Below are 19,858 nucleotides of genomic sequence, written 5' to 3'. Positions count from 1 at the left end.
GTTAAATTAACTATGGATTCTTTTATACTTTATAACTCAATTCACAGAATTAGAGTATTGAAATATCTAAGAAAATTTCTAAAATCTCTAAGAAAAATGTGTACCAAACTACGATTGAAGGACAAAAGCAAAGCAGCAATAAATATAAAAATGTATGGTTCATGGATTTCTGTTTAATAGTACAAAATATATTTATCAATTAAGTTAGATTAAAAAATAAAAACCAGGACTAGTGTTAGAAACTGTGATTCCAAATCTTCAGGTTAAGAAGCTCAAGAATTGTGGTTTAAGATCAGCTAATCTATACTTTATCTAAAAAACAACCAAAGGGAGCTGGGAAGGTGGCTCAGTGATAGAGCATGCATGCATGAGGCCCTGGGTTCGATTCCTCAGCACCACATAAGCAAAAAGAAAAAAAGCCGGAAGTGGCACTGTGGCTCAAAGTGGTAGAGCTCTAGCCTTGAGCTGAAGAGCTGAGGGACAGCACCCAGGCCCAGAGTTCAGGCCCCACGACTGGACCCCCCCCTCTAAAAAAAATACAAATAGCAAAAGATTAGGAGTGTTGGTCCGTGAGTAAATTTCTGGTGTAACAAGGCCTTGAGTTCAATCATGTATACTCTATACACACAACACACACACACACACACACACACACACACACACACATACACACGTGTTCTCTATTAATTATTATTCTATTAATATTATTTTCATATGTATTCAAAACTTTTGTATAGTCAATATGATTAATATTTCTTTGTGTAAAAAATCAATTAAAATGAAGAAATATCAAACAAGCAGGTGAAAACATGTGTAGTATAGCAATATTTATTTATTTATTGTCAGTTGTGAGTCTTGATCTCTGGAGCTGAGCTCTGTCCCTGCCCTCTTCAGCTCAAGGCACATTATCTACCATTTGAGCCACAGCACCACTTCCTGTTTCCTGGAGATAAGATTCTCACAGACTTTAGTGCCCGGGGTGACTTTGAACCAAGATTCTCAGATCTCAGTATCCTGAGTAGCTAGGATTACAGGTGTAAGTGTAAGCCCCTTTGCCTGGCCACAATATTTATATTTTAGTACTAAAAGTTAAAAGTAAAAGAAAATGAATGAATGAACATGGAATGAACATTCCATGGCATTTCATAGAAAATAATGTATAAATTTAATTTGTTGGAAACATTTTCTTGATCTCATTACTAAAATCTAAGTATTCTAAGCAATACAACGTGCATTTTCCCTAAATTTAGATTATGAATCTAGAGAAGCTAATCTCTTAATGGAATATATCTTTCCAAATTCTTGAAGATGAATTGTATTTATAAACTGACATCTTAAATTGAAACCTCTTGCTATAAATACATAAATGAAATATTTTAAAATTTAAACTTTTTAGAATCACCCTCTAATAAAAATGTGTATATTGTGCATATGTATCAAAATGTTTTTTTAATAAATGTATATTTTTCTTAATATTCTCAGTACAGTTAAATTACATTACATTTTACAGTGAGAAAATAGTCATTTGCAAATATTTGTAATCCTATCTACAGAGTAACACAGCTTAGTCCTCAACTTGCTTAGAGAGTCCATTCCAGAGTGGAATAAATCAACATTTTGGAACCAGTATCAATAGAATGGTGCCAGCCACCAAGGGAGAGTGGAAGGATGGGTAGATCTTTTTTATTTTATCTAAGCCTCAAAAAATAGTCATCATTACACCTATGACATACCCGTATGGAGACAATCCTATCACACTCACTTTAAAAAAAATCCACATCAAAGTCAATGCAAACAGACAGAAAAAATTCACCTTCAAAACTCTTGAACTAAATCACAATCTGCAGGGTGATGTGTGAGAACAGTCATCTATTTATTTCCAATTACCTGAGAATAGCGAGAAAAATTTGCTTCCAATATTCTTGCACCCCAGCTGGCCTTCAGATTTCTGGGATGTGACATTGAGGGTCATTAAAGCCAGAAACACTTGTTTTCCAGGAGAACGGACTAAATGTTTCACTATGCTGGCTGCTGCTGGCTCAGCTGCTACTTGCTCAGGTTGTACTTCAATTTTTCTTTTCATTTTAGAATTTGGTCTCCCCTTTTTCCATTATACTTAGAAATATATGACTCTGAATGATGTGTGTAATGGGAAACTGATGTTATGTGAGTACTTTATTGACATAGCTGCCCAGAGAACATCTTAGCCTACCTCTCTAAGTAGTGAAGTTTATTGTTCTCTATCCACAAGTCACCCACATAAGTAAATAGTAAATAAGAGAAAGTGCATAATGAATTATAATTTAACTTTCCCTAAACACTTAAAAAAAATCCAAGCTGTGGTCATTAAACTTGAGTACATGGTTCTGTCTCCCTGAACATCAAGCTGTGGGATTTATGGCTCTTTTGCAACACATTGTCTAATGGATATGGGAGTCCTTATATATATCCAACAGGAGAAAAACTTGAGTGTCACAATATCCAAGAGTCAGAGTCTGCTGCCTGAGGGTAGCTCCATCCTTTTTAATATGGAAGCAGAGTGCTATGTTGCTGTTTCATTCAACATAGGAGCCTCTAAACATCTGATATCAGTCCACGGTGATGCTGAGATTCTGGGAAAAAATAAATAGTCAAATACTGTAGGAAATTTTCATGCTGTGCCTCCAATTTACAGATATGTGTTATAGTTGATGGACATTAACTGGTTAATGACCATGAATCCTACTGCCAATTAGAAAAATGACAATAATATTTCATCAAATTATTTGTTTTATGCTTAAATACTTGCATTGGAATGTTCAAAAACAGTTTAAATCTAAGATCTAACAATCATCTTTGGTAAACAAAATAGTTAACACAAATATCTTTAACATATTGGCAGACATAGAACACATTATTTGCATATGTAATGGTGGCAGAGGGTCCAAAAGCTTGTAAGGAAGATAAAGTCAATTGATCAAAACAGAAACACTAATATATACCGAACTGCTAAGCTACAGTTCTGCTGGCTATTAATAGATGGTATGTGTTTGATTTACTTTTCTCTCTGTGTGAATTAGTGTCCATATGTATTTTGTGTAACAAATAAAAATAACTTCTTTTTATGTATATTTTGAAATGCTAGAATGAAAATAAAACTAATCATGATTTAAAAAGAATATAATTTGGGAGTTCTGGAAAGATGGCGGAGGAGAAGCTGGAGTCTAAACAAGCTCGCGCATAGAAAGCAGTTTTAGAGTTCCAGTGAACAGTCCTAAGCCAGAGAATCACACCAGGACAGATAGTCAGGCCAGAGAGGGAAAATCCAGGCAAGGAGACACATCTGAGCTCTTGCCAGCAGCCGCTGCGGTGGTGACAGCAGTGGTGGCAGCCATCACAGGTGCCATACCTGAGCCACAGAGAGTCCGGGACGAAGGAGCCAGATGCAGCGGGCGAGCGGATTCTACTCAACACCAGCAAGAACCGACAAGGAGCAGACATCTTCATCCTGTAGTTCGCAGACCAGAGACGACCCAGGAACCAAGACTCGGCATGAGTAGAAGCCTGACGTCCTCACTCCTTCTCAGGGAGCAGAGGAGGGAAGGCCACCCCTCCCCCCCTCCCCAGTACCAGAGATCTCCATCTTGGATACTGACAAAGCTCGGCGGAGCTGCTAGCGCCAACTCAAGCCTTGGAATAAAACGAGTCATTTAGCAGGTCACAAGAACTTAACGGCGGCGTGACCTGCCAGACTCAGCTCCACCCAGGGAAAAGTCACCCAGCTAAGGCGCCAGCCCTAGGAGTGTCTTTCTTCACTGGGTAATCAGAGCCAGAGGCTGCCCCTCCCTCTAGCAGCCTCCACAATCAATTGAAATTCAGTAAACAGAAACCCTGAGAATGACTCCAGGCTGTGCTCTGTGAGTTTTTCACAAACTAGCCCCCGGGAAAAGCTACTGTTTGTTGAAAGGCCTCAACATTACCCAGAACCTAGCCTCATCACTGCATCCCCCTCTTTTGTGATACTCAAGGCAGATCTGCCTCCCATTGAACTAGCCTGGGAGGAGGATCGCAAAATCCTGGGTAAAACAGAGCATTTTTCTGCCTGTTCGAACAAACTGACTTAAGAAACCAACAAAGCCACAGGACCACAAGCAGACCAGAGACTCCAACAAAAGGCTGGTTACAGACACAAGGGAGATACAAGATTTTTCCCACTCCTCCCAAAAAAATCAAAGAACTTTTCTTCTTCTTCTTCTTCTTCTTCTTCTTCTTCTTCTTCTTCTTCTTCTTCTTCTTCTTCTTCTTCTTCTTCTTCTTCTTCTTCTTCTTCTTCTTCTTCTTCTTCTTCTTCTTCTTCTTCTTCTTCTTCTTCTTCTTCTTCTTCTTCTTCTTCTTCTTCTTCTTCTTCTTCTTCTTCTTCTTCTTCTTCTTCTTCTTCTTCTTCTTCTTCTTCTTCTTCTTCTTCTTCTTCTTCTTCTTCTTCTTCTTTCTTCTTCTTCTTCTTCTTCTTCTTCTTCTTCTTCTTCTTCTTCTTCTTTCTTCTTCTTCTTCTTCTTCTTCTTCTTCTTCTTCTTCTTCTTCTTCTTCTTCTTCTTCTTCTTCTTCTTCTTCTTCTTCTTCTTTCTTCTTCTTCTTCCTTCTTCTCTTCTTCTTCTACCTTATATAAAAAAATTTTTTTTCTTTTCTAAAACTTTTTTAATCTTTAATTTTTGCCTTTTTTGAAAAAAAAATTGTTTTCCAGTAACTTATTTTTCCTCTTATAATTTTTATTTTAGGGATACGTGAGTGTGCGTTTTTCTTTCTTTTTTTGTTTTCTTTCTCTTTTTTTCTTTTTTAATTATCTTTTTGTTTTTTGTTTAGCTCTACTGAACTTCTGATCTTTTTTTTGTTCCTTTCTTATCCTTTTCACCTTTTCCTCTCTTTCGTTCTTCTTTATGTGACTTAATTCTTGTCCTGCACATCCTCAGATAAACCCATAGTTGAATATTACACCCTATCCCCCATTGTGTACACACTTAATCCACAAATTTATTACTCAATTCAAAACCTCTGAGACTTAAATTCCTTAATAGCAGTATTGCATCTTTATACCTATATAATATTTTAAGCCTTTTTATTTTTAAGTTTTTCACATCTCCTTCATGCCCCTCCCCTTTTCTCAATATATTCACGTTCTTCTCTAAATAGATTGTTTTCATCTCTGCATAATATTACTTTTTTTACTTTTCTATTTTTTCTGGTCTCTTTTCTTTTCCCTTTCCCTTTCTTCTTTTTTTCCTCTCCCTCTACTTTCATCCTACCCAATCTATTTCTTGCTTTGAGATTAGGACTTAGTTAACTCTCCCTGTGCCTCCCCACATCAATCTATTCCTATTTTTTACCCACATCTCTCCCTAACCCTAATAATTTCTGGTTTTCCAAATTCTTCTTTGCGGTTTGTAGCCCATTAACATATAGTTGTTTGATGTTGAATAGATGTATCTGTTGAACTAGATTGTATCTGTAGACTATTGACTGTGCAAATATAGACTTTGGTTGATGCTTGCCTTAAGATAGTGTTCTAGCACAAAACTGGTGCTATTTTCATCTCATATGGGCAGAGTAAGCCGGAAAAGCACAAGAAAAATGGCAAATCCAGGTATCTCAATTCCCAATCTTGATAATCAGGGGACAGAACAGATAATGAATAATCCAGAGGAGAGTTCCCAAATAGCTCTACATACACTGCTGGAAAACATGATAAATGAAAAGATTGAAAACATACAAAGGACTCTGTATGAGCATGATAGGGAGAGAGGGGAGGCAATCCAAAAGTTTATACAGGAATATCATAAGCATGAGGAACCTACTTAAAAACTGATACAGGATTTGTGTGAGCAGCTTGAGAATACTCAAAGAGAAAGGGAGGAATGGCGTGAGCAGGCTGAGAACACTCAAAGAGAACTACAGGAAGCCCAAGAACTGGAGGAAGCTAATCAAAGAGTAATACAGGAATTGAGAGAGCAGGAATAGAATACACAAAGATCACTAAAGGCATTCATGGAATTCATTAAAAAAAAGCTGAAGGAAGTCAGGGAGACCACAAAGGGAATGCTGAATGGAACCCAACAGAAGGAATAGGAGTCCAAGGAAACCATAACCAATCAACTAAGTGATTTGAGAATAAACACTGAACACAAAATTAAGGAAGTAAAGAAGTTCATACAAGATCTAAAACAAAGTTTCAACAAAGAATTTGAAGCCATCAAAGCTGACCAATTAGAAGGAAAAGAGATAAAAAACAAAGTAGAAAGTCTTGACAGCAGGTTAGACCATGCAGAAGATCGAATCTCAGGGATTGAAGACAGCCTAGATATTATAGAGAAAGAACATACAACCATCCAAGACAAGTCCAAGAAATATGATAGATCTATCCAACACTTGGAAGACACCATCAGAAGGCCTAATCTAAGGATAATGGGTGTAGAGGAGCACCTAGAAACAGAAGTTAATGGCCTAGGAAATTTGTTTAACAGGATCCTAGCAGAGAACTTCCCAAACATGCAAAAAGATAGGCCTATTCATATACAAGAAGCTTTTAGAACCCCAAATAGACCAGTTCAGAATAGGACATCCCACCATCACATTATAATCCACACAGGATCAACTCAGACCAAGGAAAAGATCCTTAAAGATGTCAAGGAGAAAAGATTAATCACGTATAAAGGGAAACCAATTAGAATCACCTCAGATTTCTCAGCAGAGACAATCAAAGCAAGAAGAGCCTAGAATGATGTATGCCATGCCCTAAAAACAAACAACTATCAACCAAGAATACTGTACCTAGCTAAACTCTCCTTCATAACTGAAGATCAAATAAAAACCTTCCATAGCAAAGAAAAATTGAAACAATACATCTCCACCAAACCAGCCTTACAAAAGATTCTTAAACATGTCCTACACATAGAAAACCAATAAGACCACAATAAAGGCCAAGAAACTGCACCCAAACTGAGAATCCAAGAACCATAGGAAGAATCCAGTTTTCGCAGCCCCCAAGAAGGTGGATAACATGGCAGGAACTCCCAAATACCTCTCAGTCCTATCTCTTAGGTTAACGGACTGAACTCTCCAATTAAGCAACATAGACTGTCTAGTTGGATTAAAAAACAAGACCTTTCTATCTGCTGCCTTCAGGAGTCACATCTTGCCCATAAAAACAAACACATTTTCAATGTGAAAGGCTGGAGCAAAATCTACCAAGCAAACAGCCCCCATAAACAGGTGGGAGTTGCAATCCTAATATCAGATAAAATAGACTTCAAATTAAAATTCGTGAGAAGAGGTAAAGAAGGTTGCTGCATACTAATTAAGGGATCTCTCCTTCAGGAGGATATTACAATTCTAAATATCTATTCACCAAAAAATGGAGCACCCAAATTTATCCAAGAAACACTGCTTTCCCTCAAATCCCATGTAGATCCAAAGACATTAATTGTTGGGGATTTTAACACACCACTCTCCCCACTAGATAGATCAACTCGGCAAAAACTCAACAAAGAAACCGCAGATCTAAACAGCTGCATAGATCAGCTATATTTAACAGACATCTACCGAACATTTCACCCAGCAGAATCAGAATACACGTTTTTCTCAGCAGCACATGGAACATTTTCTAAAATACACCACATTTTAGGCCACAAAGCAAACATGTCTAAATTCAGAAACATTGAAGTTATACCTTGCATTCTCTCTGACCACAAGGGAATAAAATTAGAACTCAACACCAAAAGCCACCAAAGAAAGTCTGGTATCACATGGAGGCTGAACAACACACTGCTGAATCACGAGTGGGTCAAGGAAGAGATTAGAAAGGAAATTGAAATGTTCATGCTATTCAACAAAAATGAGCACACAAATTACCAGCTCCTCTTGGACACAGCAAAGGCAGTACTCAGAGGCAAGTTTATAGCTCTGAGCTCCTACATCAACAAATTGGAGAGAGCTGAAACCAACAATTTAACGACACATCTAAACCTCCTTGAAAAAGAGCAGCAAGATAAACCCAATCCAGTAGACAGAAAGAAATAATTAAAATTACATCAGAATTAAATGAATTAGAATCCAAAAAAACTATAGAAAGAATCAACAAAACAAAGAGTTGGTTCTTCGAAAAAATTAACAAAATAGACAGACCCTTAGCAATTCTTATCAGAAAAAGAAGAGAAGACACCCAAATAAATAAACTCAGAGATGAGAATGGAAACATCACCACAGAAACAACCAAGATTCAGAATATTATAAGGGAATACTTCTCAAAACTTTCTGCTAATAAGTTTGAGAACTTGACAGAAATGGACCATTTCCTAGCAAATATTGTCATGCCAAAAATAAACCAAGATGAGTTAAACCATCTTAACAGGCCCATATCAACCATTGAAATAGAAACAGCAATACGAGACCTCCCAGCTAATAATTTTACCTCCCAGCGGAATTTTACAAGGCCTTCAAAGCAGAGCTCACACCAATACTCCTCCAACTCTTCAATGAAATTGAAAGAGAAAGTTCACTACTGAACACATTCTATGAAGCCATCGTAACCCTCTTCCCAAAACCAGGCAGGGACTCATCAAAGAAAGAGAACTACAGACCCATTTTTTGTTGAACATTGATGCAAAACTTCTCAACAAAATTTTGGCCAATCGACTTTAACAATTCATCCAAAAAAATCATACACCACAATCAAACAGGATTCATTTCAGGGGTGCAAAGCTGGTTCAATATACACAAATCAATTAATATTATTCATCACATCAACAGGAGCAAGAATGCGAACCACATGGTTATCTCAATAGATGCAGAAAAAGCATTCGACAAGATCCAACACCCCTTAATGATGAAGGTTTTGGAAAAATTAGGAATCCATGGAGCATTCCTCAGTACAATAAAGGCTGTATATGACAAATCTACAGCCAGCATTATACTTAATGGTGAAAAACTAAAGCCATTTCCTCTTAACTCAGGAACAAGTCAAGGATGTCCACAATCTCCACTTCTCTTCAATCTAGTATTAGAATGCCTAGCTACAGCAATAAGACAAGATGCAGACATAAAGGGGATCCAAATAGGGAAAGAAGAAATAAAACTCTCCCTCTTTGCAGATGACATGATTTTGTATTTAAAGAATCCCATAGACTCCACTCCCAAATTACTCAAGCTGATTCAAAACTTTGGCAAAGTAGCAGGGTATAAAATTAACCCCCAAAAATCAATGGCTTTTCTGTATGCCAACAATGAGAAAAGTGTGGCTGAAATTAGGAAAGCAACTCCATTTGTAATAGCCCCACAAACAATAAAATGTCTAGGAATTAACTTAACCAAAGAAGTGATGGACCTCTATGATGAAAACTTTAAAATCTTGAAAAAGGAAATCAAAACAGAACTTAGAAAATGGCAAAACCTCCCATGCTCCTGGATTGGAAAGATTAACATCGTGAAAATGGCAATACTTCCCAAGGCTATCTACAAATTCAACGCAATACCTATCAAAATTCCAACCTCATTCTTCAAGGAAATAGAAGAGGCAATCCAAAAATTCATATGGAACAATAAATGACCCCGAATAGCAAAAATGCTCCTCAATGGAAAGAACACTGCTGGAGGAATATCAATACCAAATTTCAAACTCTACTATAAAGCCATAGTAATCAAAACAGCTTGATATTGGCATAAGAACAGACCTCAGGACCAATGGAATAGAATTGAAAACCCAGAAATGAACCTACAGACCTATAGCCATCTAATCTTCGATAAGGGAGCTAAAACAATAGAATGAAAGAAAGACAGCCTCTTCAGTAAATGGTGCTGGCAAAATTTGTTAACTACTTGTAGAAAACTAAAGCTAGATCCTTATATATCACCCTGCACAAGAATCAACTCCAAATGGATCAAAGACCTCGAATTCAAAGCAGACACTCTGAAAACATTACAGGATGGAATAGGAGAAACCCTAGGTCTCCTTGGCGCAGGCCGAAATTTTCTGAACAGAGACCTGGAAACACAACAAATCAAAGAAAGGTTGGACAAATGGGATTGTATGAAGTTGCAGAACTTCTGCATGGCAAAGGACATAGCTAGCAAGATCAACAGAAAGCCCACAGATTGGGAGAAAATCTTCACTAGCCATACAACAGACAAGGATCTCATATCTAAAATATACTTGGAACTCAAAATTAAATCCCCCAACAACAAATCCTCAAAGAAACAACTGCCCAATAAATAAGTGGGCTAAAGACTTAAAGAGAAACTTCTCTGAGGAAGAAAGAAGGATGGCCAATAGACACATGAAGAAATGCTCAACATCCCTAGCCATAAAAGAAATGCAAATCAAAACAACATTGAGATACCACCTCACTCCAGTTAGATGTTGGAGGGGATGTGGACAGAAGGGAACCTTACTTCATTGTTGGTGGGAATGTAAACTTGTTCAACCGCTTTGGAAAGCAGTATGGAGGTTCCTCAAAAAGACTTCACATAGAGCTCCCCTATGAGCCAGCAATCCCACTTTTGGGCATTTACCCAAATGTTTACAAACAAGACCACACTAAAGCTACCAGCACAACTATGTTTATTGCAGCCTTATTTACCATAGCTAAGATATGGAACCAACCCAGAAGCCCCTCAGTAGATGAATGGATCAAGAAAATGTGGTATATATACACAATGGAATTCTATGCCTCCATCAGAAAGAATGACATTGCTCCATTTGTTCGGAAATAGAAAAACTTGGAAAAAATTATATTAAGTGAAGTAAGCCAGGTTCAAAGAAACATAGGTCCCATGGTTTCCCTTATTTGCAATATCTAGTATATGTATGAGTCAAGCAGAAAAGGTCAGATAATGTGATGTTAGAAAAATGAACCCTTAGATATGTATTTTAATGTTTTTTTCTTTCATGCATTTGTTTCTAACGCATTTATAAGATTATCTCTTTGTTGCTTTGTATGTCCCTCCCCCACAGTATAACCCCTGCTTTCACTATATTTGATGTCAGTATAACTTGTGGAGGAGATGGGGAAAAACAAGTCGTTTAAGGATAGAGGTGGACCTGTTGCAACAAAGAGAAGTACAAGTTGTCATGTCAAAAACGAGCTTTACAACATTGGTGGGGGTAGGGGGGGGAGAATTGGGTGGGGAGGGAGGTTGGGAAGGGATGTGAAGGCTAAACAAAGGAGGAGGCTGCAACGCTTGATAAGAAATGTATGCATTATCCTGCCCATGTAATTGTAACCCCTCTGTACAGTATGTTCACAAAAAAATTAGATTAAATTAAAAAAAGGAATATAATTTGAACAAATGCTCCTTAGATATGCATGATAGAAATGAAAATTCTACACAAAATGTTACCATAACACATATGCTAATAACTGATAATTTATCATATGGGTTATTGTAATTATTGGGGCAAAGTGAAATTAATATTTCTAGTACATCAGTAAGCCAATTCTTTCAGTGTTTGCCTATAATTCACTTCAGTATATGAACTCAATCTTCACTGTAGTCCTTCATAGTTTAGGTTGAATAAATTTCCTAGTCTAATGTGTTCTTCACTAACGTATTAGGGCTACTTGCCAATATCTTTTGTTTCCAGTAAATTAAAATAATATTTATCCCCTCCCAGTTATAGAACTTCCTTGGACTCACCTATGCAGAGTCAAGAACACAGTAATCCTGTATTGTTAATTCATTTAATTACGTATTAATACTCTGTGTCCGAGCCTCTACTCTCACCATGGGGACAGCTGTCAGCAGATAGGCACAGTCTATCTTGCGACTTCGGTTGAGTGGAGAGACAATTAGATATCCAAATCAATATTTAAACTCAAATCAAAACAAGTACTACTAGGGAGTAAAATAAGGCAAATGAAATGGATGGCAAAGGATGATAAAGATAGAGAGAAGACTGATGAAATGAATACTTTGAGAAAAAAATAGTTAAGATCAAGGAGGTAAGAGGGGTGAGAAGAGCAGATTTAACAGTCCTGGGATACACAGATCTTGGAGTGTACTGTATTCACACAGATAGATAGGGAGAAGCTGTCTTAACGAAACCACATCAAGCATTCTGAACACTGTGCTTGAGGAAATGGAAATACAAAGGGATTACAAAGGAATGCTTTCGTTAAGTGAAGAGTGGCCAACAGATTGACATTGGTGGAAAAGATGGAATTATGTTGGTGATGAAATGAGTTACTTGTGAAGGAGACCATTGCAGGAATACAGTTGGAGTTTCTGGGGGCATTTCCATTAGGAAATAATTATAAATAATAGAGACTAACACTTCAGTCTATCTTCTGATTCTCTAAATATAGGTTATAGAAAAGTATCAATATAGAGTAGGCAAATTTAACACAATACCACATAGTATGGACCACCAATTGAAAAGGAAACTGATGGGAAACATAATGCTGCCTCCAAAGTGTTTGTTAAGAAGGTGAAAGGTATTGACATGAGGATACTGAAGGAATATGTCTATGGGGCAGATGAAAGTTTATTCCTGTACCTCTCTTTAGTTGAGATGATGTGCACTCCCCTCATGATTCTGAGTGTGCCTCTATTTGTTCTGAATATAGTAGAACAGTGGGGATGTTCAAGGTTCCTGTAAGCCTGGCAGCTTGTCCGTTTCCCAGAATTGTCTATTTGTATCCTAGTCACATATGATTTCCTTTATCTTTATGGTCATATTATGATTGCAAGACAGACACTTTATCTTATATCACATCTTTATCCAAGGAAGAAGGAAGAAGGGATACAGGAAAAGAAGAAAGTCTGGCCTCTGAATCCACCTAAAAATATCTCATCTATAACATTTCTTAGGCCACTAGTTACATCCCATAAACTGGGGATGGTGTGAATAGTTTCTTTTAAGATGGCTGTATTGTATTATTAAATATTAACTATTAAATAGTATTTGTGTGTGTTCCTCTCACTATTTTCACTGCTTTTTTTCTATGAAAATAAAAAAGGAGCTCACATACAGTGGCAAATGCCTATAATCTCACCTATTATTCTGGACACAGAAATTATGAGGATTACAATTTGAAAAGACTCAGGCAAAAGTTAGTCAGATGGCTTACACCTGTAATTTCAGCTATGAAAATTACGTACATAGGAGTATGTATGCATCTGGCTCTGAAGTAAAACATCAAGATTATCTAAGAAAGTAAAGCCAGCCCAGTGCCTATGTCTCACACCTGTAATCCTATCTGTTCTGGAGGCCGAGATCTGTGGATCAAGCTTTGAAGAAAGCGCTAACAAAAATTTCAGTAAGACACTGATAGCCAGAAGTAGACATGTGGCTCAGTAGTAAGGCTCTAGCCTTAAGCAAAAAAGCTCAAGAACAGCACCTAGACCCTGAGTCTAAGCCTCAAAATCAGCTCGAAATAGGGGAAAAAAACCTCCTCTAAACCTAAAAGGGCCAAGAATATAGTTCTAATGGTAGGGTACTTAAATAACAAACTCAAGATGCCACCCACCACCCATAAAGGCAAACAAATAAAGAGGAAATAGGTTATTTGAATAGAAACTACTGAATGGGTAGGATCATTGAGACCGTTTTAGTGATGGAGTTGAACCAAAATCTATTTTAAAATATTGAGCCTAGGCCAGGCAGCAGTGGCTCATGCCTATAAGTATAGCTACTCAGGAGGCTAAGATCTGAGGATTGCTGTTCAAAGTCATCCCAGTCAAGAAATTCCATAGGGCTTTTATCTACAGTTAATCACAGAAAAGCTGGGAGTGGTGCTATGGCTCAAGTGGTAGCATGCTAGCCTTGAGCAGAAGGAGCTTAGGGACAGTGCCCACACCGAGAGTTCAATAAAAAATAAAAAAATAGAATAAAATATTTAAAAATAGCAGAGGGCCCTGCAAGAAGAGGAGGAGGGAATTTGCATCCTGTGAATGGGCAAATACACGTTTTGGTAAGGGTTGATGTGTGGTGAAGGACCCCAGGCTCATCCTTCCACGTGCTGCCACAACCTACTGAAACCTCAGTCGTCTCCAATAAATACCAACAGAATGAATGAGCAGTGTGGAAACAGCTGAGTCCTTTGTCACCTTTGAAGCATGAGTTGTGGGTGGATGGCAATATGAAGTAGAACTGTAATGTGGAAAAGCACGAAGGCAGTGTTGTATAAACTCTGCTAAAGTGTCTGTATGCTAACGCAGGAATCTGGAAAATCAATGAAGGTGTTGCACTCACATAGATATGATCACACTTACTGCATTAAAATGCTTTGGGGGCAAAGGCAGGGTGAAGGAGGAGTCCAACTGGAAGTCTACAACTCAACATCTCCTGAATGTCTGTAATGCACTTATGGTATATAAGCTTCTTGTATTTTTTTTTAATTTTACTTAAGTGCTTGGTAGTACTGTGGGTTGATCTCAGGGCCTTGCACGTGCTAGGTAGGTGTTCTGTCACATAAGTCATAACCTTAGCCCTTCATTAATTTAGTCATTTTTCTTATGGGCCTTCATTCATTTTATCTGAGTTCTATACCTCCTGCATAAATGGAATTACAAATGGGTGCCACCAAGCCTAAACTTCCATGCATTTTATTAACATCTGAAAGAACTATTCATAAATCACTCTTTTGTGCCAGTCCTGGGGCTTGAACTCAGGGCCTGGTCATTGACTCCATGCTTCTTTGCTCAAGACTAGTATTCGACTACCTCAGCTACATCTCTACTACAGGCTTTTGGGGTGGCTAATTGGAGATAAGTATCTCACATACTTATTGCCCAAGCTGGCTTCAAACTGCAGTCCTCAGATCTCAGCTTCCTAAATGGCTAGGATCAAAGGCCATAAGTCACTTTTAAAAGTTTTTTCAGGTGTCTAGCATGATTTTCAATGTCTATGCATTTATATGTCTATACCTATATAATTAGTTTGTCTCCCTTCTCCAGCCCTTTGAACCAAAAGTCATAAAGATTCTGAATCATTGCAATTACTCATCTAAGTTTATGCATCTGGCACATAGACGAACCTGGATCTAAACACAAGAATATAGTGAGCTCACAAGCTCACTACACATTCTGGTAGTCAACAATGGCTCTGGACATACCTTCTTGAAGCCTGGTATAGAAACCCAAAGCCTGCCTTTTTCAGTTGGCCTCTCTACCTTCAGATCCTATCTCTCTTATTTCATCAGAATTTGAACTTCAGCAATTACTTATCAATCACTCCTTACCTTAGATTGTGTAACGATGGTACCTAATTAATGTAGCTGATCTTAATAGTAAATAGTTACTAATTTTGCATTCCTTTCAAAGTAAGATGATGCATAAATAGAAATGTTGTAATTTATTAAATAAAATAAAAATGTACATCTCCTGTGCAAACATTGCTTTGGTGTTCTGCCTCCTCTAACAGATTTTTTGTTTGTTTGTTTTTTCGCTTAAACTCAGGGTCTGTCAGGGCACTGTCCCTGAATTCTTTTTTTTTTTTTTTTTGGGTCCAGTCGTGGGGCCTGAACTCTGGGCCTGGGCGCTGTCCCTCAGCTCTTCAGCTCAAGGCTAGCGCTCTACCACTTGAGACACAGCACCATTTCCGGCTTTTTTCTTTTTTCTTATGTGGTGCTGAGGAATCGAACCCAGGGCCTCAGGCATTCAAGACAAGCACTCTACCACTGAGCCACCTTCCCAGCCCCCCTCCTGAATTCTTTTGTTCAAGGATAATGCTCTACCAATTTGAGCCACAGCTCTGCTTCCAATTTTCTGATGGTTAATTGGAGATAAGTGTCTCACAGATTTCCTGACTGGGCTAGCTTTGAATCACAATCCTCAGATCTCAGTTTTCTGATCAGCTAGGATCATAGGCATGAGGCACCACCAGTGCCCAGCTTCAGAGATTTTATTTGTAAGTGGACATAGAAAATTGATCTTTGTCAACTTTGACTTGAGCAGCTTCATTTGTTTAGTAGCTTTCTAATATGCAAGCTATTAAATGCTAGTCTGAATATTTGCTATTACATCAAAAACTTGGCAAGCCTGTTTTCTGGTACTTTAGTTGCTTACTCAGTTGCAGAGAAACCATTTTGTAACCTTGGGTGACTCAAGTATGTAAGTAACATGCATGCTTTCCTCTCCTTGCTGGTCACTGTGGTATCATTTGACTCAGAAATTGTCTTGGGAATACAAGACCAAGGGAGAAAATAGTAAGCCTGAGAGAAATAAATTCATTTCATTGTTTTTACTTCTAACAAACATGACAAGAAGCCATCCTTTCTCTGGTTAGAGGTGTTTTAGCTGGTCCCTAAAAATTGTATTTTACATTGATGTCTGCTACTACTGAGAAACATGTGGTTTTTTTTTTCCCCTCTCATGCCAGTAAGGATGTATTTACTAAACCAATCAGGAGTCTAACTATAAGAAAACAGGAACAAGACTATCTAAGGCAAGCCTAGAGGCAGGGGGTGGATGTAAATGTTTGGCAGCTTGGCTCAGGTTGCCTTCCAGCATTCTCAGCTTCATTGTGATAATTCAGGATTCCATCAGTTACTTGGATCTGGTGCTTAGTAGACTGTTGAGCCTTAATCATTTGCAAAGCTTGAGCATCCAATAAAATTGGAAGTATCCCAAAGATCCTGAGAATCTTTATCCTTAATCAGTGTCGTTCAGAAAGACGGTGTCCTCCTGTAGTTAGGCAGGTGTAGCGGAAGACTGAGAATTCTACATATATCTTCATAAAGTTAAGGTCTTTAATCGTTCCCTCCTCTATGGGCATCTGTTGCTATCTTTTTGTCTTGCATTATCTCTCCATAGTGATGGCCATGCAAATAGCAACACTAAGAAGAAAAATTAGCCTTTTGTAAACTTGCAGAGGAAATGAGAGAAAGAGAAGTAGATGTTAAAAAGGAAAGGCTTTCTTCAACTTTCCCAGTACTCAACTCCAAATTATTAATGCCTTCCATATCAAGTTTATCTAACAATATGGAAGGCATGTCAATTCTCTGAATACCAGCTGGATGTCCTATACTTTAATTCAATTCCAATTTCTAACTGGTTGGAGCTGGCATCCAATACTACAAGTTAAGTCTGTTTTTCATATTAAACTTACTTGAAATGCCATCTGTAAATTTAGGTCTCTTATATTACCAATCAGCTGGGTAGAAATTAAGAGTTTCCACTAGTGATTTACAAGATTCAATAGTCTTCTAGGGTGCTATTCAATTTTTTTTATAAATGGTACAACTCAGCCATAGCCAAACAGGAAAAAAAATATTACAGAGGGTCAGGTGTGAGAAAGGGTCTACTACCTCCATACCCACTCCATCACTTTGGGAGTACTCTAAACCCAACTAAAAGTTTTTATGGTGATTTCTTACATAGATACAAGATCGGTTAATTCATTGGTTATTGAATGTCAACTTAAACTTCAGCAACTCTATCTCTCTGGATAAAGTAGGATAACAAAAGTGCTTCCTGAAAGTTCATCTACCTAATGACATACGAGGCTACCCTGAAAACCATTCTGTCATCTACAGGGGATTTCCAAAGGCCATTTCTATAACATAAACTCAAGTATTATTGAACAGGGAATGGTTATGACTAGTCAAAGACAATCCTTTCTCTTCTGAGCTATCTCAGAACAACTAGGCAAAAGATATTCTTAGGACACTACAAAAACTTTATAAGCTCTGACTGAGAGTGGGCCGAGAACAAAACGGTAAAGTAATGTTGGCAGCTATGATAACACATATATTATCTTAAAAGACTTGGATATTTGTTTCTAAAGTGTACTGAACAGAGCTGTCTGAACTTTGGCATTTGAGCAAATGTATGTGCCCTAACATCTGAGTCATATAATCCACCCTTTTCCTACTGTAGTTATTTCTCAGCTGAAGTCTTGGTTTTGTGGCAGGAGCCAGTGTCAGACTACAGTTCTTCTCCTTGCTTTGTTGCCTCAATAGCTCAGATGACATGACAAGTGCATATTACTACTTCCAGTTTGTTAGCTATGATGGGGTCTCACTAACTTCCATCGCCCCCAACCTGACCTTTAGTCATGATCTTTGCTTCCTACATAGCAAGAGTGCTAACATGAACCACTATGTAGGCACTGTGTGACCAGCTATGTCTGAGGTCCTAGCTGTGCTAAAAACACTGGAGTTGGAGTCAGAATTCAGGTTGGATCCAGCTACAGTTGTTAGAAGGACACATAGACACAGAGAAACAAATAACTGGCCACTATTATAAATCCATAGTTAATACCCTATTCAAAATATTTAAAATATGATGGATATTAATTTAGAACTGTGGTGAGCTTCGTAAATAGAGAAGTGATTTCTAACTCAAGTTTCCTTAACTGACTGGTTTGAACTGACAAATTTAGAGGACTAGAAAGAGTAATTTTTAGTCCCTACAGTATAAACCAGGAAATAAATTAATATAAGCTCATTACAGTTTATGTAAACAATAGGAACCAGTATCTGAGGAGATCACTACCCACATGGTCTTGTGGTTCAGCTACCAGAATATCTACAATAAGAACTAGCTAAATATAAAATCTTTTTCAGGTTGGTTTTTTTTTTTTTTTGGCCTTAAGGAAAACTCTAAAAGTGCTGATCAATATGCTGTACAGAACTCCTTTCTGAAACTGCTGGATAATTTTTTACTGCAGTTATAATTATAACATTTACTCATTTCTTTAGTATAATTACTGATGCTCACAGTAGCTCTACTTGAATATTTCAAAATCATTTGAATATTAATTTAAAATGTATTTCTTCTGTTTATTCTTCTTTTATTTTTAGCTGGGAGTACAGTTTCTTTCTTTCAAGGAGTCAAAGTAATGCCAGTTCTCCGAAGTTACCTTGACCTTTGTCGTCAAATAAAGTCATAGCTTGTGAAGTCTGCGCCGTACATCTGTCATTGTGATGTTATGTAGTAACAGGAAATACACATTTCTTCTTTATCCTGGAATTCTGATTTATCTTGGGTCTCTTAAGATCCTTGAAATTTCTTGATAGTTAGGGGTAATGAGAATTTCTTATTAGAATATTCAGGTTTTGTCTCCAATTCTTTGTACAGAACTTCTGGAACATGGGTAACTTCCTAAGTAATAGGAACTTCCCTTAACTGTACCTGAGTTTACCATAATGATTTCACTACTGGAGGGTGAGGGTGCTATTGCAGAGACATAAATCATGCAGTTGAGAATCTCAATTTGCTCCCAATCCTTTCCATCCATCTTGAAGGCATGGAGAAGAGTTGAGAACATTAGATCATTAGAGCATAGACTTATCTTCCAGGTAAATGATCTCGCATCATGACTCTATGTTATCATTGTACTTTTATTCTTTTTATTAGTTCCTTTCAATATGGAACATGAAGAATGTATGTTAATTTAGGAATATTCATCAGTGTAGCATCATGAATTTCCTGGATCACACCATTTACTGCCAGCAAGGAACTAAAGCAGTTAGTGACTTGATAGTCTTCTCAAGAAAGGATTATTGTGCCTCTAGTGATACAAATGTGAATCATAGAATCTTTTATGTACTCCTATATTTTAAGCTATCTCTAAACATTTATATTTGTTCTGATACCATTTGTCTAATGAGTCATACAATATGCTGGAAACTATCTTCAAAACAAGCACCTCTATCGTGTTGTCGTTGGTGGCGGTGGTAGTGGGGCTTGAATTCTGGGCTTAGGTGCTGTCCCTCAGCTCCTCAGCTCAAGGCAAGCACTTTACTTGAGCCACAGCGCCACTTTTGGTTTTCTGAGTGATTTATTGGAGGAAGAGTCTTACAGACTTTTCTGCCTGGGCTAGCTTTGAACTGCGATCCTCAGATCTCAGCCTCCTAAGTAGCTAGGATTACAGGCGTGAGCCACCAGC

The sequence above is a fragment of the Dipodomys spectabilis genome, unplaced genomic scaffold, assembly GCF_019054845.1.
Source record: "Dipodomys spectabilis isolate Male_0828 unplaced genomic scaffold, ASM1905484v1 ptg000024l, whole genome shotgun sequence".
NCBI lineage: Eukaryota > Metazoa > Chordata > Mammalia > Rodentia > Heteromyidae > Dipodomys > Dipodomys spectabilis.
This window is presented reverse-complemented; position numbering follows the sequence as displayed.